Here is a 25,900-nt window from a genome sequence, read left to right as displayed (position 1 = left end):
GAGATAAATATAAAACATTTAATAGCCAAAAGCTGCCAAAAATTATTTTCAAATTAACTTATTTTTTGTGCACCCTGTATGATCACATGTTTACTAATTCCACGGTCAAAATAGGCAGGTTTCCAACATTTTTAACCATTTTATGATGTGTTAATGGTAGTTATATTAGGAAAAAAGGTGTTTTGTTGATAGAGAAGTGATAAATTATCAAAACTGTTCCAAAGATAAGACCTTATTTGTGCAAATTTTTTTTTACGTGCATATTAAGCCATTTCGTGCCATATGGCACGAAATTGATAGGGGGTAATAGAATAGGGTTAATGCCTTGCTCCATCCAGTTTGGCTATTTCATACTAGGGCTTAAATTTCAACAGTTAAATTGAACAGTTGATAGGCTATTTCCAGAAAAAACTGTTAAAAAAAAAAAATAAGAGTAAAAAACAATAAAATACATAAGAAAATAGACATCAAAATTAAAAACATCATAACTTTCGAACCAAGTGTGCTAGACCTTTGGTGTTTTCAGGAAATTGTAGCCTATTGTAATGTATAACTATAATGTGTCTCCTTATGTATCTTATTATATTTTGAGCCAAAGTTACAATAAATCATTAAAACATTATGGCCCAACCACAAGAACAGTATACATTATCTGAAAGGAAATTGCATGAGGAATCTGAATATTGCATTCAAAAAATTGTTGGAGATAAATATAAAACATTTAATAGCCAAAAGCTGCCAAAAATTATTTTCAAATTAACTTATTTTTTATGCACCCTGTATGATCACATGTTTACTAATTCCACGGTCAAAATAGGCAGGTTTCCAACATTTTTAACCATTTTATGATGTGTTAATGGTAGTTATATTAGGAAAAAAAGGTGTTTTGTTGATAGAGAAGTGATAAATTATTAAAACTGTTCCAAAGATAAGACCTTATTTGTGCAAATAATTTTTTTACATGCATATTAAGCCATTTCGTGCCATATGGCACGAAATTGATAGGGGGTAATAGAATAGGGTTAATGCCTTGCTCCATCCAGTTTGGCTATTTCATACTAGGGCTTAAATTTCAACAGTTAAATTGAACAGTTGATAGACTATTTCCAGAAAAAACTGTTGTTCATGGTTATTTACAATGATTGGCTCTGTAAGGGTTTTTTTTAAAGTGCTTTCTAAGTTATAGAATGTTTGCTCATCTTTTGGTTGAGACCATTTCCTGTGATTTCCTGCTTGGTGCATTACTGAAATACAGTTTGCCCTATTCCAATCACTTCAAGGACAATGAGCCTCATCATACTCAACAACAAACAAATTTTATAAATTCCTATACAAATCTCAGTATCAACAATGCCTCATTTCAAATATATAGTTTTAGTTTTGGTTTTGGTTTTGGTCACGTGGTTTCCTATTGTCCTGCCTAACCACTTGAATCATAAGATATCGAACTCATTGTTTCTACCTTTTGTTTAAAACCGAACATTTGTGTCAGTCAGTTTCGGTTTTGGTTTCAGTTTCTTATAAGTGGTGTGGATCGTAAAATTATTTGATTTGAAGTTACCTACTCTAAGTATACAAAAGAAATGTTTAAATTTCGCAGTGCAATATTCACGAGCAGAGAAGTCGAACAAAGCAGTCTACATTTGAAAGCATTGATTTAGTTTGAAAGCATTGACTTGAGACTACTGAATTAGCCTAAGCTGATTTCACTTTGAAAGTATATAGACCATCGAAATATTTCCACAGACATTACAATAGCCACTTGACAGATTATGACTTCATTGATATAAACACTTTTATGCACAACTCTATTTATGTGCATGTCGCATGACGGAAGATCAATATCATAGAAAGCTGGTTTAAACTAACTTTTATTCAATTTATTTATTGGAGAATAGAGAGAGAGAGATAGAAGAGATCGCCAGGGAAAGAGGGTGTGTGTGTGTGTGTGAGGGGAAGGGGTAAGGGTAAGGGAGAAAGAGAAACAGAGGGAGAGAGCATTGGAAGTGGGAAGGGAAGGAGGGGAGAGGGGGGCTCAAGAGTGGAGTGGAATAATAGAGAAGAGTCGATATCAGTGTGGGGAGGGGGGAGGGAGGAGGAGGTTATATATAGGTGGCGGAGGGAACATAGGTAAGAGGTATGGGTTGTGCTTCCGGGGAATAATCTAATTCATAATCAAATCATCTACATCATCATGCATCGTTTATATTTCAGACAAATAAACAAAACACCCCCCCACCCCTCAATATATGCACATGATTTCTACATGTAGGCCTACGTCTCAACGATGTCTATGCATAACTTATCAAACGAATCTCGAACTCGGGTGTAATTTTATGGTGTCTTGAAGTGTGCCACCTACGGCAAAAGTCGCTCAGCGGTGATAGATATCGATAATGAAAATGTTAGCACAATAGGCTATTATATACGTATGGTTATAGGCCATTATACTTTTGATTATATATACCCTCTTGTGTCCTCCCAGCACAATAGTGTTATGATTGCATACCAGTTCATCTCCACATTTTAATCCCTTGATTTTTGGTTTCTGAACAATAGAGAAACCAAAACTATATATTTGAAATGAGGGAATGTCACTGTGGCTGTTAGTCTCATGATTTCCAGTAAAAGTACTGTATTGGTTGGTTCTTAGGCTAGATCCTAAGGGGGGGACTAAAAATTGTGGTTGCATCATTTTGACCAGGTATCAATATTGGGATATATAGCCTACTATATAGCTTGTTTTTTAGAGAGACTGTACATTGTACAATGTAATTGTAAAGTCTTCGAGCTTCAAAAAAGGGACTTCATTGATACATGTATGTGCGCAAAAATTTGGTATTTACACTATTTTGGCACATGATCGGGGTGGAAACTGGCTCCTTGAATCTTTTCTCAATCTTTGCCTTCCATATTTTTACTTCATTTTTCTGTCAGAAGGGTACTTTTCTCTTTACTTTTTGGCTCCCACACTTATATTTGGTTGCCTGGTTGTTTAATTTGTTTCTTTCTTACTTTGTTTGGCTGTCAGGGCGGAAGCAAATTCCTTAATCCACTTGCAGCTCCAATGCAATAACTACACACTTGGTACCGATAGGATATGGTGGCTTGATGTGCTGTATAGTTTTGTGTTATGTTATCTGCATTTATGAATATTAATGAGCTTAATTGCAAATTTTGCCTACATTTTCATTAATCCACTCTGCAGCTTAAAGGTCCGTAACCCGATCGACAACATCATCCCCCCGATTTTTTTCATTGTTAATGAGTTTTTGGTATCACAAAATAGATCGTATTTTTCTCATTACTATCCTGAAATTTGACGCCCCAAGTTGATGTATTTCTGGAGAAATCGGAGAATTCACACAAAAATAGCTTCCTTGGTGGCTACCAATTTCTTGAATTCTGGACAGGCTTATAGATTATTATAGTCTCCTTAATAGATAGTTTGGTTTCGCGTCATTCACATTGTGTGAAAAGAGCAAACCACACAAACTGCTGAAGAGACTTCAGATACTACAAAGTTCTAAAAAATCCAAGATGGTAGTAGCGGCCTGATTGGCGCAGTTGTTAGCGTGTTATGCTTTTATGCAACTTATGCAAGAGGTACCCGGTTCAATACTCGGGGTGGCAGGTTTCTTTTTCTTCTCCATTTTTAACCCAAATTTTTTTACATTCATTTGAAATATATTTTTTTTCTTTTTTTTTCTGAATCGGTACGAAAAAGATTAAAAAACAAAAATTTTCCGTTCAATACGGGCATTTGCAGCACTGTCGTACAGGGCATTTCTGTTTTGCTTTCAAACCGCATTTCGTCAAATAGTCGCCCCCCTCAAATAAACGCCCCCACCACTTTTTTTCAACCAAGATGTTTCAAAATTCCGATATTTCCATGCTATCTTGTGTAGTAAGCTTACCAAGTTGCTCACATGGTTGATAATAGCGTCAATAAATGGCGAAAATCTGCATCCGAAACCCGGAAGTGAACCAAAAGTCAGTGTCAAAAGGTCATAGTTCGTCATTTTAGCGTGACTTTTAAGCTTACCTAATGATTTTAACGGGAATTGTCGTGCTAAAAATGACCTCTAATAAACGCCCCCCCTTGGGAAAATGTAACGCCCCGGGGGCGTTTATTTGACGAAATACGGGTATTGGCTATTGCCATTATGCCATAATTTATGGTGGTGTTTCTAGATCTTAGTCTCATGATGACAGCAGTTTTATTTACTGTAAAACGGGGTGACTTTGGACGGTGGGGTGACTTTGGACACACATAGGAAAAACTATTATTTCATGTAGGCTGTTTTACCTTTTAATATTTCTAAGAATATTTTTATATGTTCTTATGTGGTAATGTATGGACATTACAAATGACTCAAGTTTCCCAGTGTAATGTGTTATCTTATATGTTTTTCATAACTTTTTAGCTGGGCCCATAAAATACAGGATTTTTGTGGTGGTCAAACTTTCGGTACTCCACCGGAACATAAGAGTGGAAACTCAAGCCTGTGTTGGTTGGATAGTGAACACAGGTGAATCAAGAACCTTCCTGGATAGTTATGATATCAACCCACTCTTAAAAATTTAAAAGTAGGCTGTGTCCAATGTGACCCCAGGGTTTGGCTTTCTTTCCGGGGTGACTTGGACATAATAAACGAATACCAAAAATTTGACACTTTGTTTAAAATACACCACAGTGACCATGCCCTACCCTAGTTCCAGTAACTGTAATACCGAGTTACAGTTCCCTCTATTAACATCTATTCCACAAATAAGAAACATCACAATATGTGGGCTCATTTTGGGCTCTATTAGGATGTAGCTGAGCAGGGGTAGCGCTAGAACTAAACACTCCAGTGTACGCAGGGACCCCTGAACTTGCAGAAAATAAAAAAGTAGGGGGTCCGGAGTAGAGTTTGGTGAGTCCAAGTTGCACAAATGCAGTATAAATAGTATGTTTGCAATAGCGCTAGATTGAAAAACTGGGGGTCTGGTCTGCAGGGACCCCTGAACTTGCAGAAAATTTCAAAACAGGGGGTCCGAACTGTATTTTGGTGGGTCCAGGACCCCAAAAAGCAACCTATCGCTACCCCAGTAGCTGAGGAACTCTCTCAAGGACAGTTTGGCATGCACTGATGATTTAAAAACCCATTGTACCAGAGTTTGGGCATGCACTGATGATGGGTCAAGTGAAGTATAGAAAACATATTTATGTCTCAGGTTTCCTTGCTTGACCACTTTGACCAGCCTGCACTCCAATCTGTTCTTTTAAATTTGTATGTAAATATGTATTGTGTTTGGGCCCCGGTCTAGACTAGGCGAATTTGGCTGACTAGCAAATGTGTTAACTTAGGTTTGCCTGTGTGTGATACCTACAAGAAGTACAAGAAGCGAATATGATGACAAATTTAATAGGGGTTCATTCATATATTTTCATGACTAACGGTTGTTTATGCCCAAGGGGCCGTTTGCAGCCCGAGGGCATAAACAACCGAACTTAGTCATGAAAATATATGAATGAACCCCGTTCATACATACCATAACATTTTGTGATTCTTATTTCATCAAAATTATGTTCAGAACATCATACTAATTCACTTTCCCAATGGACTACCAAAACATGCCACCTTTGATGTACAGCTGTAATTTTCTCCCAAATATGTTTCACTTACCATTTCATGTTTGCTCAAGCTTGACCAGCACATGGTGAAGAATTTATAGAATCCATTTTCAACATGTATGTTCCTTCAAAATGACAATTTCATGTCAATATTCCCAGCAGCAGCTAGCCCTAGAACTCTGGCCATAGTATCCGTTTTTACTTCCACTAGGGCCAGAGGCACTTACATTGAAAAATTTGTTGGAGATGCTTGAACGATCCAGTACAAAAAATCAATGCTTGATCGAATCAATACAAATGTGTGTCAGGTCACTAATTAACATGATAAAACCCACTTGAGAACACACAATCGCCAGTCATTTCTAAAGATGCATTTATACTCAATCGCTTTTGCAGAAATCTGAATCGCACGCATGATCAGTGTACTAAATCGCTGTCGATTTGCCTGCTGAGCATGCGCATGAATCGCTCGCTGTTTTTCAAAAGCGACACGTAGGCCTATATTGACACCCTCTGTCGGTCAACGTTCTCTAGAATTGCACACATAACTTGTAAAGATTCAGTCTGATGATGAGCAACCCATTGGTATAAACACAGCTTTACACAATGACTAATTTACATAGGCACAAAAGACCGTGTTCATGTACCGTTACTCAGCCAAACATGGCAGAGTAGGTCCCGGATGACGGTACATGTTCCTATCTCCTCAACGTTATACCTTTCCAACAAGGAAAGAGATACAAAAAGCGTAACGTCTAGCAGCAGCTTCCTAAATGTCCAACTTTCATGAATTGATCAGAGATGTTATCATAGCATGTTCTGACCTTTATGACAATGTGCTTGGCCAAGCCTCCCAATTGCCATATCAACTCCCAACCACACTCATTGGGAGATGGCTTCTTCCCAAATGCAGGATAGGATGTTTTTTTCCATCTCATTCCTTGCACTGGCTGATTCTTCAATACCATCTAGTGCAGAGAATAAGAACTATGCCTCAATATGATGATAATATGCACACATGTTCCAGATAATGATGCAATATTGCACACATCATTGCACATGCATGGCATGCTATGTCTTGAAATACCCTCCACTCAAGCATGCAAGCATTAACCAATGAGGAGTTAACATGTTGGCAATTTAGAAAGGGTTGCCATTTCATGCCTTTCTGCACACATTGGGGTGCTATGGATTAAATGCTCTGTGGACACACAGTGACTTTTTTATTGCTTGCACTGCCTTGGGCTGTATTGAGGTGTAATAATTGGAAATCATGATTTGGGGACATTGGGGTTATGTTTTGGAGTATATACATTGAACATATACAGCTGAAATTTGACTGTGGATATTTAAACTTTCTTGAACAAAGTGAGTACAAATTGGGGATCATATTTTTCAGACATGGAATAAGGACTTTTAATGCAAGTTGAAAGTGGTAGGTATACAGGAATTTTTATAACTGGTGTAGTTATCATGTTTTGAAATATACACTCTTTGACAGCTCTCTCCGTGCCTGTTTGAATGCCTGGTAATACCATGTACCCATACACTAGGTATGGGTACATGAGACCAGGTATACATCAAAATAAGAACAAAAAATTACAAGTAACATTATTAAAAAACATGATTTTCCTTCATTTTTCCTACCCGATGATCGCACATCCAGGATACCGGGCATAAACGACCAATCACGCTCGCTGTTACATAGCGTGTAGGGGTGAACGCGAACGTGCAATAATTTTTTAGTGTTTTAGTGCAAACTCTAACTGAATTCATGCAATTGCGTTGCACTAGCTTTTTCCCACTTTATATATCCAATACCGTTGTGCACTGAGACGGAACAGATTGTGCAGTAGTACTACGGTATGGGGTCCCTGTATGACTATGCCTGGTCGATGACGATGGCAAATTTGAATTCACCTTCAATCCTTCATCATGTTCATACCTATATCCACTACTGGCACTAGTCCGAATAATCAGACCCAGAACAAAATATTAATAGTAGTACTCTCACTTTTGTCAGTTTTGTCAATGGCTTTTACTCCCAGTCTGCTCCCAAATGTTTCATTCTAAAACCTGCAACACAAGTCAGCATTTGCACTTCTACTTCTACTTCTACGACGATACTCGACAGGATCCATAAGTAAGGATGTAGTGTCAAGGAAACTGGTCATGCTCATGCACGGTGCAAAGTCCAATGTGCTAGGTGCTTTATTTACAAGTTGACAGTCGCCGTGCGAGTAAAAATGAACATGCCTTTACATGGCATTTGAGACTGCTCCCGGAAGGCCTCTACTGACGGAGAGGTCAGGATTGAAGCGGGAGGGTATTCCACCAGGTGATTGTTCTGGGGAAAAAGGCGTACTGGTAGAGTTGAATACTGAGCAGGAATGATCTGGAATTTGTTAGGGTGGTAGTACCTGGTGTTTGAAGATGGCATCTGGATGAGGATATGATCTGCATTGATGGCCACAGACTTGGTGAAGATTTTGAACATCAGAATAAGGCATGCTGATTTGCGCCGGTTCTCAAGGGATTCCCACTGCAGTTCGTGGAGCATAGATGACACGCTGTCCCGATGATGGTATCTTGAAAGGACGAATCTTGCAGCACGGCGTTGAACCATTTCAAGTCTGTCAGTGTCTTTTTTGGTGTGAGGATTCCATACTGTGCTGGTGTACTCTAGATGAGGGCGGACGAGAGAGATGTAGGCTTGCTGCCGGAGTTTTTGTGGACAGCCTCTGAGGTTGCGTCTGAGCAGGCCTAAGATCTTATTTGCCTTTTTGGTGGCGTTCGATATATGCGCTTGCCAGGAAAGGTTTGATGTTAATGTGAGGCCCAGGTAAGGATATTCATTGACTGATGAGAGCTGGTTTCCTCCCAGGTGGTATTCACTGATGGTGTTGTTTCGAAGGAGGGAGAATCTCAGAATGTGGCATTTGTCCACATTAAACTTCATCTGCCACTTGGATGACCACTGGTCCAGACGGTTTAAGTCTTGTTGGAGAAGATCGCAATCGCTAAGGCTGGACACAGGTCTATATAAAAGGCAATCATCCGCGAAGAGACGAAGCTTAGATGAAATCCCAGATGGAATATCGTTGATAAATGATAAGAAGAGTAGTGGCCCAAGGACCGTCCCCTGAGGGACTCCTGAAGTGACATCGACGTATTCAGATGACTGGCCATCAATGACAACCCGTTGAGATCTTTTAGTGAGGAAGTTTTGGATCCAATTGAGCAATGATGCATTCATCCCATAGTGCTGGAGTTTTACAAGCAATCTCTGGTGGGGGACGCGATCAAAGGCTTTACTGAAATCCAATACCACTGCATCTACCTGTTGCCGATCGTTCATGGCCTTTGCAAGATCTTGAGTTGTTGTAATCAGTTGTGACTCACAGGATCTACCTGAACGGAAGCCGTGCTGGAAGTCTGATAAAATCTGGTGCTTGTCATAATGATTCATAATTTGACTATGTATGATATGTTCAATAAGCTTGCTGCATATGGCAGTGATCGAAACCGGGCGGTAATTTGATGGAACGCTCCTGTCACCCTTTTTGTAGATTGGCACAATGTTGGCGACCAACCAATCAGAAGGGACTACACCCGTGTCTAAAGATTGCTGGAATATGAAGGTTAATATGGGTGAAATTTCTGTAGCACAATCCCTCAGGATCCGAGCAGGTATCATGTCGGGTCCAGTTGCTTTCCGGACTTGGAGAGACTGGAGAAGTTTCAAGACTCCATCTGATGTCACAATAATGCGGTCCATGGGAGGAGCCACAGGCTTACCTAGCACTGGAATGTTACATTTGTCTTCTTGAGTAAATACAGATTTGAACTGATTATTGAACGAAGTGGCTTTGCCCTTGGCACTAGAAATAACACTGGAGCCATCTTTCAAAGATGTGATGTTAGTAGTGTCCTGCCTTTTCGAACGAATAAATCTCCAGAATGACTTGTTGTTCTTATCGTCGGTGTCATTGAACATTTTGTTCTGATACTCCCAATAGTTATGGCGAACCGACTTCCTCACAGTTTTCTGGAATTCCTTGTATTCGCGCCAATCGGTTTCATTGCCTGAGCGGGATGCCTTGTTATACAATCTCTGTTTCCTTTTAGATTTTCTCTTGATTTCATTAGTGATCCATGGATTTGACTGCGAAGTCCTGGACATCTTGGATGGAATATATTGATCCATCAAGCAACTGATATTGTTCTTGAATCTGTCCCAGTTGTCTTGGACCGAACAGTTTTCAGGATTACCATTCAAGAAATCTTGCTGGAAGCTCAAAAGATCTGACCGAAGACCATCCATATTAGCTTTGCCATACATGAAGATTTTCCTGGGCACTTTCTTGTTTATTTTTGGCTTTAAGTTCACACTAAAGGAGACCATCTCATGGTCGCTGATTCCTGCTGACACGCGACATCCGCTGATGAAACTGGGATGGGAGGTTAGCACAAGATCAAGTATGTTCCGTGTAGCCCCTGATATTCGTGTGGGTTCTAACACCATCTGATCAAAAAAGTGGTCGTTGCAAATGTCAAGCAGTTTAGCGCATTTCGTAGGTTCAATAGCATATTGCTTAACAGTTCGGTTATCCCAGTTAATATCAGCCAGGTTGAAGTCGCCTCCAATTATAATAGCTGCTTCTTCAACTTTGCTTCAATGGCTGTCAAGCAGGTTGATAATTCCTCGAGATTACTGGCAGCAGATTTTGGGGGGCGGTAAAATGAGCCCACCACAAGAGGAGGTTTTGGCCGGCTAGATGGAGTTCCAACATTAGGAGTTCGGCCTCTTCAGCTAAAATAGTGCATTCTGTGGCCACTAGATTTTCTTGGACCATAATAAATACACCGCCTTTTTTACTATGTGACCTGTCTCTTCTAAATGTGGTAAAACCTGGCGGGGTGATCTCAGGGGTAAGAATGGTACTATTAAGATGTGACTCGGTACCGATGATAACATCTGGTCTATGGATATCGATTAAAGCCTGGAGATCTGGGACTTTAGTGTAGAGTCCATCACAGTTAACTACAATAACTTTGATATTACGTGACTTGTTGTTGTTTTTGGTCTCTTTGCGTTTGGGAGTTTTGCTTTGTGTATCAGCTGTCTGACTCGGGGGTTCACCATTAACTCTTTTCCCTTTCTTCTGCTTGGAGCTCAGAGTAGGAGAGGAGGTTGCAAGGGGTGGACCTAGCTCTTCTGGGTGGAACATAGCTGAATCGTCAAGGCTGCTGAAGGAGTTGGACAAAGACAATCCAGACAATGAGTGAAATATTGATGGACTAATATTAGGAAGACCACATTGGCAGCAGATCCACGTAAATACTTGAGTGAGCATGGATTTCATACATCTCAATTGGCATTTCCATACACTCTATGTGATACCAGCCATTACACTGGTCACATTGCAGGCAGTTCTGGCCCCACTTGGCTGGTTTTTGGCAAACTAAGCACGGATACTTAATGGGGCGTGGCCCGGGATTGACTTCTGTGTCTCCAGCAAGGAGCAACAGGACCATAAAATATCCAGTTTTATCTCTAATGTTGAAATTAGTTTTTAGTTTCATTGGTTTGTAGCAAAGAGCACTGGTAGCATTAATGACCTTGTTGTACACTGACTCGGATTTGATGGTGGACACCGTCTGAGCGCAGTCATCATAATTTAGACCAGAGATCTTGATCCAGTAAGTAATTAAGTTTGGGCATGAAACTTTCTTCTGGATGTAGGTAGAATTGTTATATTTAATAGCACTGTTGTTGCATGAATTTACATGGCTAAATTCTTCCAAGATACTTTTGGAACGGCTGTGAAGGCCAGTGGATATATAGAGCGAGCATAGAACTAACAGGCACACTGACAGGGAAGCCTGAAATGAATGAGCCATCTTTTTTGTGGCTGTCACTGTATGACATGGGTGATTATTAAAGTCAAAGTTGCTGACCATAAACAATGGCTAGGGTAGGAAGTTGGCATCCAAAAAATTCAATTGTCAATGGGTGAAGATGAGAAAAATTAAACGATCTCACCATGAAAAGCAGAATATAAAACTCCAGGTGCAGCTCCTGGTGCAACTAGCATGCAAGATGTAAATTGATAAACACTTTGCAGAAGATCACACATCAGGAAAATGTCATATTGATGAGTGCAGTAATCCTCCTTTGTCACTGCCTACCGCGGGAAAAATACATCCTGGGTTGCAGAATTCCACAGGTTCACTTGGGATGGAACTTGATCACCAGTGAGGTGAAAAGACTGGTGAAAAAAAAACTGACTTCAATCCGGCGATTTTCACGAGAATAAACAATCAGAGGAGATGAGGTATCTTGTTGGTAAACTGATAAGAATTTGGCTGACAAATTGCGATGGTGAGTGAATTTTCACAACAAAAAGCAAGAGCGAGCACAGAACGATGTCGACCGTGCATGAACACAAGCAAGGTTTCAAGGCTATGCATCCTCATAGCAACACACTTGATAACCATGGAAACAATTGAACTTTAATACATGATGAACTTCTCTGACTCTGTGTCTTTCGCTCACTATCAGGCATTACAAACACGGAAATGGAAACAGGACACTTCGCACCCTTTCAATTTCGGACCCGTGCACTTTCGCCCCTTTCAATTTCGCACCTGTGCACTTTCGCCCCCTTTTAAACCGCGGGTAATGTGCTGCTGTTGATTGATGATTGACCGGCGGTACAGTGGGGTGTTGTATGTGTATAGTATTGGTTGACTGTTGAGTGTTGATTGTCTGTGTTTGCAGTGCTGGGTCCAGCGTGTACAAAAGCAAATAGTATGTTGACCCGGGATGTTGATGGACTCTCCGGTTCATTGAATGTAATAGGCCTATATTATTACAATATATTAAATGGGCTTCGACTGAAGATTGGTATTCATTTTGTTTTTGACTTGTTATTTTATTTTACTTAATAGGCCTATTTAATTTAATTTAATTTTATTTTATTTTAGGCCTATTTATTATTATTATTATTATTATTATTATTATTATTATTATTATTATTATTATTATTATTATTATCATTATTATTATTATTATTATTATTATTATTATCATTATTATTATTATTATCATTATTATTATTATTATTATTATTATTATTATTATTATTATTATTATTATTATTATTATTATTGTTATATTATTATTATTATTAGAATTATGTTACCTTATTAGTTATTAGTTATTTATTTATTTGTTTAAATTATTTGCCTTACAAAATTTATAGGCCTATAGGGCCTAATATTGATATGGCCAAAAATTATAATTTATAATTTTATCCCATCTTTATGTTGCCGAATTGATCTTCTTTGACATGAAACTAATGGAAAAAAATATTTGGCAAATTTCTCAAAGACAAATGCGCACATGCAAAACAAACTCCTGTAGCAGCTTTGCGATAATGCTGTGCTGACTTTCGCCACCTTTCTTCACCGCAATCATTAGCTGCCACCTACGCAAAAGCGCCGGTGTAACATGGGTTCACTTAATGCAATGGTAGCCTACTAGCCTACGGTGACTAGGCAGTAGCACGCATTATTCGTCCCAGAACACACCCGTACCGGATCGATTGCTTGACAAGTCCCCGGGACACTCGGCCGCGTGACTGTATAAGGTGTGACTCCTTCAACCCATTATGTAATGAATTGACTTACGCGAAAGCGCCGGGTATGGTGTTGGTTCAATCAATGGTACCGTAAACAGACACGCAAAAGTGCCATATGCCTAGTGACGTACGATCGATTGCTTGACAAGCCCCCGGGCCCCGCGCCGGTAAACTTGTCAAGAAATACATGCATACAAAGATATTTATTTACGAACAATATGTTACGATTGCACATTGAGAAATATTACAATTGCATCCATATTCTTTGCCAAATATAAAATATTATTAATCAGGAAAGTTTTCTGTTCGTTTTAATAAGAAATGTAAATAATGAACCAAATGTTTTAACTTTTATGTCTTTTAATGAATGATGTATTTTGTCTGTGTTCTTAATTAATTTAATATATATATTTCTACAAGTGTTACGTAAATTGTATAAAACAAAGAAATGTGAATACTTTATGACTTTTAATGAATTTTGATATACTTGATGTATGATTTTTTGATGTTTATGTTTTTAAAAAATTCTTTTTATTTTTATTATTATTACTTATAATCTTTATTCAGGGTAGGCCTGAATCAGCTAACCGCTGGTCTTACCTGGGCCCTGCAATAATACATATATACAAATTTAAAACAACATAGCATAAAATATTTAACTTCAACCACCATATCAACATAAACATATCAACCATATTATAACAACAATATAATAAACTCAATACAGTGAGGCAACCTGCATAAGCACCACACAAAATATTAATAATTAATTTTAATTCTTACATATATAGGGCCTATGTATAATTCTACAAATTGTTATGTATATTGTTTTTATGACACAGGGCCCCTGTAATAGCAGATTTATCTGAAGGGTAACCCTGTATAAATATGGTTTTAAGAAATATAATTATTTGTGGAAAAAATGCTATCCAATTCTGCATTGTAAATGATTGACATTTATATGTTCATGATTCATTTTGTTTACTGGCCTGTCAATCACGGACTCATTATGACAATGCTTTATTAACACCACGGCACATCTTACGTGGTATCTTAATCCGCTAAATATGCCGACAATTCAGGCGGGATTTTAAAGCGGAACTCGAAGATGTCAATAATGTAATAGCATCTATTTCTTAGATATTAAAGCCATAATGTACGATCTTATAATATGAAATTGGTTCATTTTTTTCAAACAAGATTTTTTTTGGCATATTTGTAATGTTTACACATGCCCCAACTTGCACCTAAATGGAATCAGCCAATTTGTTGTCTTTGTAGGTCAACAGAGCAAAGTTCGACATATTATCATAATTTAAAAATTATGATAATATGTCCTCCCATAGAACTGCGTGTTAAATGGTCAAAATAACCAGTGGAGTTTCTTTTACTTTACCTTGTTATTTCAACCTAAAATGGACAGCAACCCTTCTCGTCAGTTAGTGCAAGAAAGAAAGAAGAAAGATATTATTTCACATTACTTGAATAAAGAATAACAAAATCAAAATTTGACGGAAATCGTACATTAAGGGCGTACTACACCCATATATTGGTTTGATTGGTCTAAAAAAATATTTTTTCATATATAGCTAGGCGATATATGCACGAATCATGTGAAATAAAAAAAAATATGAAAAAACATCGCGAAAGAGTGTCCTTTTTCACCCATTTGTCTTAAAGTTGGCTGGTTGGTAAGGACGCTTATACAATCCACGTAGTCTTCTTCACAACCGGGTTCTGCCGTTTCTAACATTCATCGATATTTACATACAGTACGTATTAGACTCGCTACCGGTCCAAAATACGACCTGCCTACTAGGGCTGACACGTCAATTTGTATTACCAATAGGAAATACACAGGTCAGACATTTGAGAATAATTCTTTAAGATTTGGTAAACAAGTTTGTAGCCGCCTCATTATGCTACCTAATCAAAAATTTTGTTGAAATAAAATTAAGGATCGAATGCGTTTTAGTGTCAAAAAAGGCAAAATTACCGTCAAACTTTCGCCGAATTCTGCACCCTTGCGAAGCCCTCGGGCGGGTGCACAGTTAAATCGGGAATAAAAATATCCGGCCTTTGCGATCAAAAACAACAAATTACAACATTGGACCATGTTTGGACATACTGTAGGCAAAAAAACACTATTGCCAAATAATATAGAATAGAACATTTGACATCAACTTGACAAACTAATGAAGAAAATGTGCTCCATAAACATTAAGTAAGTGCGCAAAACAATTCCTATTCAAATGCGTGTATAAAACTGAACAGGGCCGGACGGCTACAAGACTACCGCAGAAGTTCAAAGTTCTCGTGTTGCCAGATTCAAACGTGAGCATGTATGCCTAGCACCTTCTCTTGGTAAAATCCCTGATAAAATCAAGAAATGTATGTTGTGCCTCTTCCCCTCCCCGTGAAGTGGCGTCATGGGGGGGGGGGTCATGGGCGTAGCTAGGAATTTTTAAGGGGGGGGGCAAAGGAGTGAAAGGGGAAACCCTCATTCAAGGGGGAATTTGTGACGAAACAAAATAGGCTCAAAAGTACAAAAAGACCCTAATAAAATTCTTCAGGGCGACCGCATCCAAGGGGGGCGGACTTCCCACAGGGGTGGGGTAGCTTCCCCATTGCCCCCTTATGTATGGGTCTACGGCACTGGACGTATGAGAAATTTGCTCAATTCCGCAATTTAAGACATTTTAACAATTCCGCAATTTTAGACATTTTAAATGGGCCCTAATAAAGTAAGTAGAGAACGTGAACATATTAAATAATAGTAGACCTATTATACCCCGGGTATATTAATACTTGGCTTTTGCAATAATATACTCGCCTACGTGCCAAAACTTGCGGCTTGCCCCTTCTCGGCCTGCTGCCTAAAACTGAATACCGGCTGCCATGTAGGTGTAGGGGGATAATGTTTTGGTATGTCGATAGAGGGGTTGGCATGTCAAAGTGGGAGGGCAAAGATTTGTTGGCATGGGGAAAGCAATTCACCGCCCCAGATGGCGAGTTGCGATAATATAAACTGAATCATCGGTGTAAAGCACGAGTATAGGCCTACAATTCCGCAATTTAATAATTAGGCGTACATAACACGGAAAAATAAAAGTTAGCCCGGGGTCATAACACTACTAAAATATTCAATAAGCATGATAAGGGGCTCATGGGGGATTTCCAAATGGTGTAGGCCTACAAACTGAAATTTCTTACCTCTTGCATTCCCCTTCCCTTCCCCGGCCATAATCGCCTTTGTTGTCCCTGTTTGTTGTTTACAGTATTAGTGGTTTATTAGCCAAACACCGAGTAGGCCTACTAAAGACAAAATCTCATCCCGAGAAAAAAATCATCAGACATTTTACACGAATCTGATTACTAGCTAAGCCTATAATAGGCCACTTACATCAATTGGCCTACTCCTGATAGGATCCTATGTGCCAAATATTACATTTCAATAATACCACATGACAATTTAAATGACTTACCTGGGGTATCCTTCACTTTTAGACATTATAATTAATTTTAATTTTTCACACTTTGCTGGGATTACTGGATAGGCCTTTAAAATTGTATAGATGGGAATGTCTAAATGCGAGCGTAGGGCCTACGTAGCGTGCCGGATAACATGCAGGAAATTTAGGCATAGGCCTACCCGTGACGTGACTTCCAAAAGTGCGTGTTATTCAAAAATCAGTCGTGTCCCATTTAATGTGCACCAAATATCGCTTTCCCCCCTTCGATCTGCCCAATTTTCCCAAATTCCTTTCCCCGGCCCGTCTTGGCTTGTCCAATTTTTTTTTTCATACTCCATGGCTCCGTATTGGGATTGCCCCATACGCCAGAATAGCTTAAAAATACCTAAATATATACATGCATAAAACACGGCAACTGGTTATAACCAGCCCGGAGACAGCTCGTTATATATAAAAAGTAATTATAACGCACGGGTGATGTCAAAATTCGCGTGTCAAAATTCGGATACCGTGGCGAGTGCAGAATTCTATGGAATATATTTGCTTTATTTTGCCTTGGATAGCGACAATGATAGGTAAGACACAACAAATATGAATCCACTTAAAATATTATATCACTGTATCAATTTTGGAGTTCCTAGTTGAAATGGATTAGAAAATAACGACAAAATAGTTACCAAAATTAGCAAATCTAAGCTTACGAGTCTTATTGAATATGGTGGGTATAGGTGACGAGAAATGCAATTTTTTTCAACATTGCTGTAGTATGGTTGTGGTAACCTGTTACCTATGGCTTAAGTAAGTTTCAGTGAAATAATGTCGCTATAGCCAAAATATTAAATTCTCGATCATGAGAGCCAACTTGGGTACGCACAGTTATTTGCGCCGAGCGTACTACGCAAATACCGGCGCTTACGGCGCAAACACAGCTTTTGAGAATTGACCAATCACACGATCGTTGCTAGGCAAGGTCAAGATTCGGTCATGCAGGTCGCGCGATCGTGTTATTCTATGAAAAGTACGCTGACACAGAAGGTACATCCTCTCATGATCGAGAAATTGTTATTTTTGCTATAGTTACAAATACAAAATATAGCTCAACATTGAAAATAGAAGCATTTTAACCAGTTCGTTTTTGATAGATGTGGAGCTCTGAAAATCACCAAGTTCATGAAGCCATCAGGAACCACTTATTCCCATTTTACATATCAACATTATTTCTCTAATGCGTTGGCAACACGTATCCAAAATTTTAACGAAATCCGTTGATAGCAAGCTTTCCAAAATGAAGTGAATTTAAAGCATGAGTGATGTACCTCCTTTTGGCTTCTATCTTCAAAAGCATGTAAGCTACATTCATACCGATGCCACCAATATAACGAGAAGATTTGCCCCTTCATTTTGCATACCACTTTGTCCATTTTTTTTTCTCATTTCTTCACAAAATGCAAAAAACCGAAAAAAAATGCAATGGGTGTAGTACCCCCTTAAGGCTTTAATAAAAAGATCGTGTAAAGGGGATGACTTTCTTTCTTTATTTTTCTCTTACGTGGTATCTTAATCCGCTAATATGCCGACAATTTTAAGGCGGTATGTTTGAACTCGAAGATGCCAATAATGTAATATAGCATCTATTTCTTAGAAAATAAAGATCATGTAAAGGAGATGAATTTCTTTCTTTATTTTTCTTTTCTTTTTCTTTCTTTTTTTCGTTTTTATAGTGCCTTTTTTATTCTTTTTTTTTAATCAAGAAAGCTGCTTTGTCTTTTGAAACCTGTTTTGTTTTTGGATGTTGCTGCACATAATAAACAGTTTTAAACAATTAATTTATTTCTATCAATTAGATTTGTTCAGTTCATCTTAATTTCTTTGGATTTTGTTTTTTCTTTCCTTTTCTTTCTTTCCTTTCTTTCTTTTTTCGTTTGCATGATCAGGCTATAGGGGTCCGATGCATAAATGACATCTATCTTAAAGGAGTATTTCGTGATCCTAGTATCATCTTTTTATGACATACATTTTTCAGTAGACATGGTAGATATGCTTGAAAAAATCTTATTCCCAAAATTTCAGTTGATTCCGATTTTGCGTTTGCGAGTTAGGCATGACTATGTGTATTACACTGCTCCACAGGCCACTGTTGTAATTTCAATTAAAATTAAATTAAGAGAATAACGGACCCTTGGTCAGAACCTGAATCAAGTCCAAAATCAAAACCACAAAGGGATATAAATATGAAAGAAAATATCCGAAATATGTCTCACCTTGTGAAACTAATAAAAACGAAACATTTTATGATACATATATTATACATATCAAAACACTACTTTCTCAACGTGTCTAAGGAAACTATAGGCCTACGTGTTTCCCAAAATATACTACTTTTATCTCTGAATTAGAATAGTAGTATAGCTTTATATGGCCATGTTGAAGAGATCTAATACTACTCATATCTCTCGAAACTTAGTGGTATTACTTCAGACATGCATATAAAATTGTCTTTATTTAAATAAACCATCTAAATATTTCAGGCTTTAAAGCCTATTTTGTTTCGGAATCTTTCAAAACATTCAAATTCTTTCCAAATTTCCAAATCAATCTTTTACTCAACCAATTGAACACTTCACTGTCTTTTAGTAAAAATGTCTGCGTCAGCAGACTAAAAATTGTAAATTAACACTAAAAACAGCGAGGCCGGAGACTCCCATACGACGACTAAACACTCCAAGTGAGTTTATTTTATATAGGCCCCGCAGGGCTAGAAAGATCGGTAAACCGCTAAAGCCCTAATGCAATCTCTCGCCTCTAGAGCTGTTACAAAATTCCCACTCATAACGGTAATCAACTTGATTTTATCCAATTTTGGACAAGCTAAAAACCGTTGCTAGAAAGCATACAGCTAGTACAGAACGTAATTCAAAATTGACGAAAATTTTTGCTAGACGAATTAATCTGCAAGATTTTTTTTGGACATAAACATTATGTAGCCAGAGGTTTCCAGTGGTATAAAAATCTCAACTTTTTTGAGGGGATGATGCTGTGGATCACGAAATGCCCTTTTATATAATTGCTTCCTTGTTTTTATTAGTATTATTATGTTTCTTTCTTTATTATATCATGTTTATGTTTCGTTTCTCTATGTCATTCTTTCCTAGATTTTTGCCTATTAGGCCTATATGCGTGTACATCATATTTCTTCATTGACTTCTAGCAAACACCACAACTCTAAATATATACATCATAATTATTTCTGAAAAAATTGTGCAATCTGATTCTGATTTGTAAATGATTGACAGTTATCATAATTCGTTTTTTTTTAAATTTCTGTAACTTGCCTGTCAATCACGGACTAATTATGAAGATTGATTTAAACACCACGGCACACCTTATTACTGAATATTATTATTATTATCATTATTATTATTATTATCATTGTTATTATTTATCATTGTTATTATTCTTCTTCTTATTATTATCATCATCATATTATTATTATTATCATATTTTTATTATAAAATTAACTTTGTTTATATTATTATCATTATTATTATTATTATTATTATGATTATTATTATTATTGTTATTATTATTATTATTATTATTATTATTATCATATTATTATTATTATTATCATCATCATATTATATTATTAAATTACTATAACTTTGTTTATATGTTTTGTGTTACTCCTCCATTGGATGTTGTGTCATACTTTCATTGTTTTTAATTTTATCCATTGCTTGTTGACACTTGTATCCTTTTGGATCCATCCTTTGGACGTCAGTTGGAACAAATTTTCCCTGTTTTTATACATATTATAATTAATAATTAAATATAAATTTATTATTATTACTATTTATTATTATTACTATTTTTATCATTGAATTCTAATTATTTCATTATTTTGGGTAAGCCTGCTGCTAAAATATCTGGCCTGTAATATATACTGAGAAAAAAAAAATCGTTCCTCTATTTTGTTATTTAAAATATCCTTTCTTTCCTTCCTTCCCGGGTTTATCATGACTTAATAAGTGCATGCCCGACGGCCCCACTATAAACATACTACGCCGCACCGCCGGGAGTTCAAGCAATCGATCGTGCATCAATCAACAGCAGCACAATACACGCGGTATAAAAAGGGGGCGAAAGTGCACGGGTGCGAAATAGAAAGGGGGCGAAAGTGCACGGGTCCTAAATTGAAAGGGTGCGAACCGTCCAGCATTCACGGAAATGTGTTATTCTGTTGTGAGTATAATCTCCTACACTACGTAAGTGGGTCTCCTGCTAAACCACACGTAAGTGATCGGTAAGTTGCAAACTTCAACTTCACAAAAGTTTGTAGAAGAGTTTGTCTATGAAAAACTAACGGCCGCTATATGTATTTGGGCTTGTTTTGTTTACTTGATAGCCTACTTTGGCAAAACTTGCACCATTTTGCAATGAATTCCTTGTTATTTTTAATGATGCATTATAGCTACCATGTTTTTGTTTTTTTATAATCAGTGTTCTGCAAATCTGCTTATTTTGCAACTTTAACAGCTTCCATGAAGCATCCGTTAAAAACTTTTTAAAAAGTTTTAGGGCGCACACCACCAATTCAATTAGAGAATAAATGAGAGGATTTTGTCTTTTGCCTACACAATATCGTGTCATAATGGATGGGCTGGCCAATATTTTGAGTAGTGGATGCCGGCGGACTACGATAAAAATATTGGCCAGCCCATCCATTATGACACGATATTGGATAGGCAAAAGACAAAATCCTATCTTTTATTCTCATTCTTATTCAGTTTTAATGTAATTTTGCGAGAAAACTGCCTTTTTCAGACAAAAATAAAGTTACTTTTGTGAGGACATCCCCGTTGTTTTAAATGAACGAAACCATCACGAACATTATCGTAGTGGATACCGGCTGCGCCGGCATCCACTACTCAAAATATTGGCCAGCCCATCCATTATGACACGATATTGTATAGGCAAAAGACAAAATCCTATCTTTTATTCTCATTCTTATTCAGTTTTAATGTAATTTTTGCGAGAAAAACTGCCTTTTTTCAGACAAAAATAAAGTTACTTTTGTGAGAACATCCCCGTTGTTTTAAATGAACGAAACCATCACGAACATCTAAGCCGCCGAATCGCGTTCTTAGTTCTCGCACGTGTATTACCGGCGAACGCACTATCGCGTGATCATTGAGGAGCAACAAGCGTGCCGCCGTTGCGTGGCGGCGCGCGCCCTGACTAATATCACTATCAACTATTGTGAGATATTATACACCAGAAAACCAATCAAATTACGTGAATTCTTTACAAGACGCACCCATTGAATAAGAATGTCCAATAATAGGCCCATTGAAATACTGTGCATTACACCAAATCACTACGCAAAAGGTGCAATGGTGATAAGTTCCGGTTAAAAGTATAGTGGTGTCCTTATTGTTGGCATGTTCTGATTTATATGAAAGATGCTAAACCTATTAATGACTAAATAGATATGATATTTATACAAATCGATTTCACGAAAGGTAGGCCCTGTCCGAATTACTGCCCCCGTGGGGGGATAGTCTTCGAAATTTTTTGTACGAGGATGTGCAATAGGCATCTTATCAAGATCAAGATAGTGATAGTGACAGCCTCTCCTACCAAGGTCTTATCTATCTGCACTGGTGTAATTGAATGGTGTATTTGTTTTAAGGATGAAACCACTGGCTCCTTTTGCATAGACATTAGAACAAATTACTATACAAGCTGTATCAAAAAGATTGGTACCCACAAGTGTTGATAGTTATTGAAAAATGCTGGTTCTTCCAAGTGCGATATTGGATCCCCTTAAAGTGATAAAATGACCAGACCACATTTGGGATACGTGAGAACAATGGTACCACTTTACACATGACTGCCCTTACACATGACTTTATTGTGGTCACTTATTTATACTCCCCTGTTGGGTAAAGCGTTAATATGATGCCGGATCAGTGACCAATTTAATGGCGGAACCCCTTTGTTCGAAACAATGGTACCACTTTTATGAAATAGCCTGTTGCAATCTCTAATCGGCATCAAAGGAACAAAGCATTACGTATCTATTTCTTCTCCTTCTATCTATCCTCCTTGACTGTACCCACCAAGTTTCGTGCCCATACGACAGTTTTTTGTGATTTGACCACAGATGACCCTTGGTGACCTCGGATGACCTTGCTTGAAATGACTTTCTGAAAATTTGGCTCTAAATGTTGACTGTACCCACCAAGTTTCGTGCCCATACGACAGTTTTAGTAATTTGACCTCAGATGACCCCTGGATGACCTCGGGTGGCCTTGACCCACTAACCAATACAATCTTGTTGTCTGGGGTGAAGATGCACCCATCCATCAAGTTTGAAGAACTTGCGACCCCTAGTCTGAGAAAATAGGATTTTGCATTTTATGCATAAATTACCATATTTTGCGCTGAAAATTGAATCAGGTCGAGATCCCCTGGTCATGCTACCCCCTACCAAGTTTCATCGTCATAGCGCTTAGGGTTCTTACGGATCCCCAGATACAGCTCCACAAGGCAGATTTCTTCAGATTTCCAAACATATTTGTAGAAGCGTTCCGCATAAATAATGCAAATTAACAACTAAATGCGCATACTTTTCGCCCAAAAACTAATCGGGTGATCAGCAGGTGTGTATCGTTCCTGCCACCGGGTTTTGTTACCATACGCCCGACGGATCTTGAGATCCACAAACTAGCAGGACACCTGCGCTTCGCTAGATGAGTAAATGGGAGCGTTCACTAAAACAGGAGGAATTACTGAACAAGTAGAATCATTGAAAAGGTAAATTTTATTTATCTGAACCTTGCTTGCAACTGCCTTGGCAACCCCTGATATTAAGCTGACAAAAGTCTTCACCTATTTTGTAAGTGTTTCAAGTTTGGAATGTATGCTGACAAGGCAATTCAGTTAAGTTTTCAAAAAGAAACCAATAACTTTCCATTTTCATTCTGGAAATTTATAGATTAACTCCAGATTATGTTATTTTCAATATCATGTATTCATTTTTCAAATTGTTATATAACATTGATCCTTTATACAGTTCGAACCCAAAAGTATAGTAATAATTTCTAAGAAATATTTTGTGACTACAGCACAATCAAAACATCAAGTTTAATTAACGTAAGCTGTGGTTTTTCATTCCATATAAGAAATGGGTGGAAGTGTCCATGAAAAAAAAGTATTGATATTGACCCTCAAAATTTATGGGCAAACAAACACTTTTTTAACCTTATGCTTGAGCTATTTTTACCATAGCTGGTCACTAGTTCAAGTTAATTCCAGGGTTCATTGCACTTGTCACAACAGTATAAAGCAGAATCCTGGCCTAGTTTCCTAAATCTTCATCATGTGACCAAATATGGAATACATAACACATATTAGGGGATTAGGCTAGGATTAAGGTTATTGCCTTCTCACACCAATCATCAAATCAAGGAGACTCATACAACTATGTATTATATAAAGAGTTTATAATTTATTTTGTCATCTGTACATATACCTCTTGGACGGACTATATACAAATTGCATAATTTATATGGACGGAATGGGAATAAGCATTCTGATAAGCCACCTTTACGGTAATTCCAGTCTATAATAATGTCATCGTCGATGCACACATTCATCTGGCCAAGCAGGCAGTGTTAATCTGCGTAATAGACGCTAACATACGCTCACTTTCTTTAAAAAAAGGCTTTTGGGAATTACCAAAATGGTCTATTGGTTACATTTATAAATGTATAGATGAGTTGACCTCAATGTGTATCAACAAAGGCAAGGGACTGGTATATCGATATGCTTGAGCAAACTCCATATGACCAGTCAACCACTACACTGTTCAATAGCCTTATTGTGATGTGGCAGGAGTTTTAAAAGCACAGGCCCTGAACAAAATATGATGCAAGCGCATACGTTACTGCCAGACAAGGAACAATGGGAATAATGATGATGCGTGCCCATACTGCCAGGCAATGACGTCAGAAGTCAACTCATCTATATCTACAAAATTTAAAAATTATACATTGTATATAAAAATCTGCAATGTTTTTATTATTTATATTAACATTTTGGAATTGTTTAGTATTCTTAATTTAATAGCACAAAACAAAAACAGCTGTTTCAAATAATACTGCGTTTTGACTTTTCATTTGAATAAATTTAAATTATCCAACTTAAATTTCACCGAATCAACATTGTATGTTAAACAGCATATTCAAGGAAAAGGGTAAAAATATACTTCGCTTCCAATTTCGTTACTGAAGTACAGGTTTGCTGGTACCTGTGGATGGCTATGTTGTGTACTTCAAAAGTTTTAATCAGTGGCGTAGCAACAGGGGGGCATGTGCCCTGGGCGCCACCCTTATGGGGGGGCGCCGAATTGACTAATTCAGCATCGATTCTGCACCCTCAAGCATAGCGTGCATTTCAGCAAAATTCATTTGAAAGATCAATTTAAGACCGATATTCAACTTAATTTTAACTAAAATTAATGAGTGATAGGCCCCATTTGTCCAAATTTTCGCACGCTCTGCGCGCACTTGTTTCAAGTATTTGGGAGGGGACGCCATTATGTATCCTTAGCCCTGGGTGCCACAACCCCTAGCTACGCCACTGGTTTTAACAATTTAAGGCAGGGGCTTCTAAAATTTTTTTGGAAGGCGACCCTATTTCCTAAAAGTTGGATTATCAATGTCTGGGTTGTCGTAATTGTGGCCCCATGTTTTGAGCTTGCAATTGACTTGGCAACCCCTGATATTAAACTGAGAAAATTCTTCACCTATTTTTAAGTGTTTCAAGTTTGGAATGTATGCTGACAAGGCAATTCAGTTAACAGTTTTCAATAAGAAACCAATAACTTTCCATTTTCATTCTGGAAATTTATAGATCAACTCGAGATTAAGGTTTTTTCAATATCAAGTATCCATTTTTCAAATTGTTATACCTTCTGTGCTTTTAAGGGGTACTACACCCATGTGGTAAATTTTTGACTATTTTTGCATTTTTCTCAAAAAATAATTACACACAGGTAACAAAAGTTATGTATATTATTGGGGCAAGGAATCCAATTACTACACAGAAATTTCAGTGACTCAAGACAAGCGGTTCAGTATATATGATGGGAAACG

General features: G+C 37.6%; 2 protein-coding genes across 2 annotated transcripts in view; both read right to left on the bottom strand.

Annotated features, from left to right (window-relative positions):
• Positions 1-7,720, bottom strand: part of LOC140156779 (NAD kinase-like) — a 62,196-nt gene extending 54,476 nt beyond the window's left edge. The window contains exon 1 of the mRNA XM_072179744.1: positions 7,635-7,720. The gene's annotated coding sequence lies outside the window, so the exon portion shown is untranslated. The remainder of the gene's footprint in view (positions 1-7,634) is intronic.
• The window catches only part of LOC140156780 (28S rRNA (cytosine-C(5))-methyltransferase-like), a 351,435-nt gene that overhangs the window by 94,068 nt on the left and 231,467 nt on the right, over positions 1-25,900 (bottom strand). The window lies entirely within an intron of this gene.

This window comes from Amphiura filiformis, chromosome 7, assembly GCF_039555335.1.
Source record: "Amphiura filiformis chromosome 7, Afil_fr2py, whole genome shotgun sequence".
Taxonomy (NCBI): domain Eukaryota; kingdom Metazoa; phylum Echinodermata; class Ophiuroidea; order Amphilepidida; family Amphiuridae; genus Amphiura; species Amphiura filiformis.
This window is presented reverse-complemented; position numbering and strand designations above follow the sequence as displayed.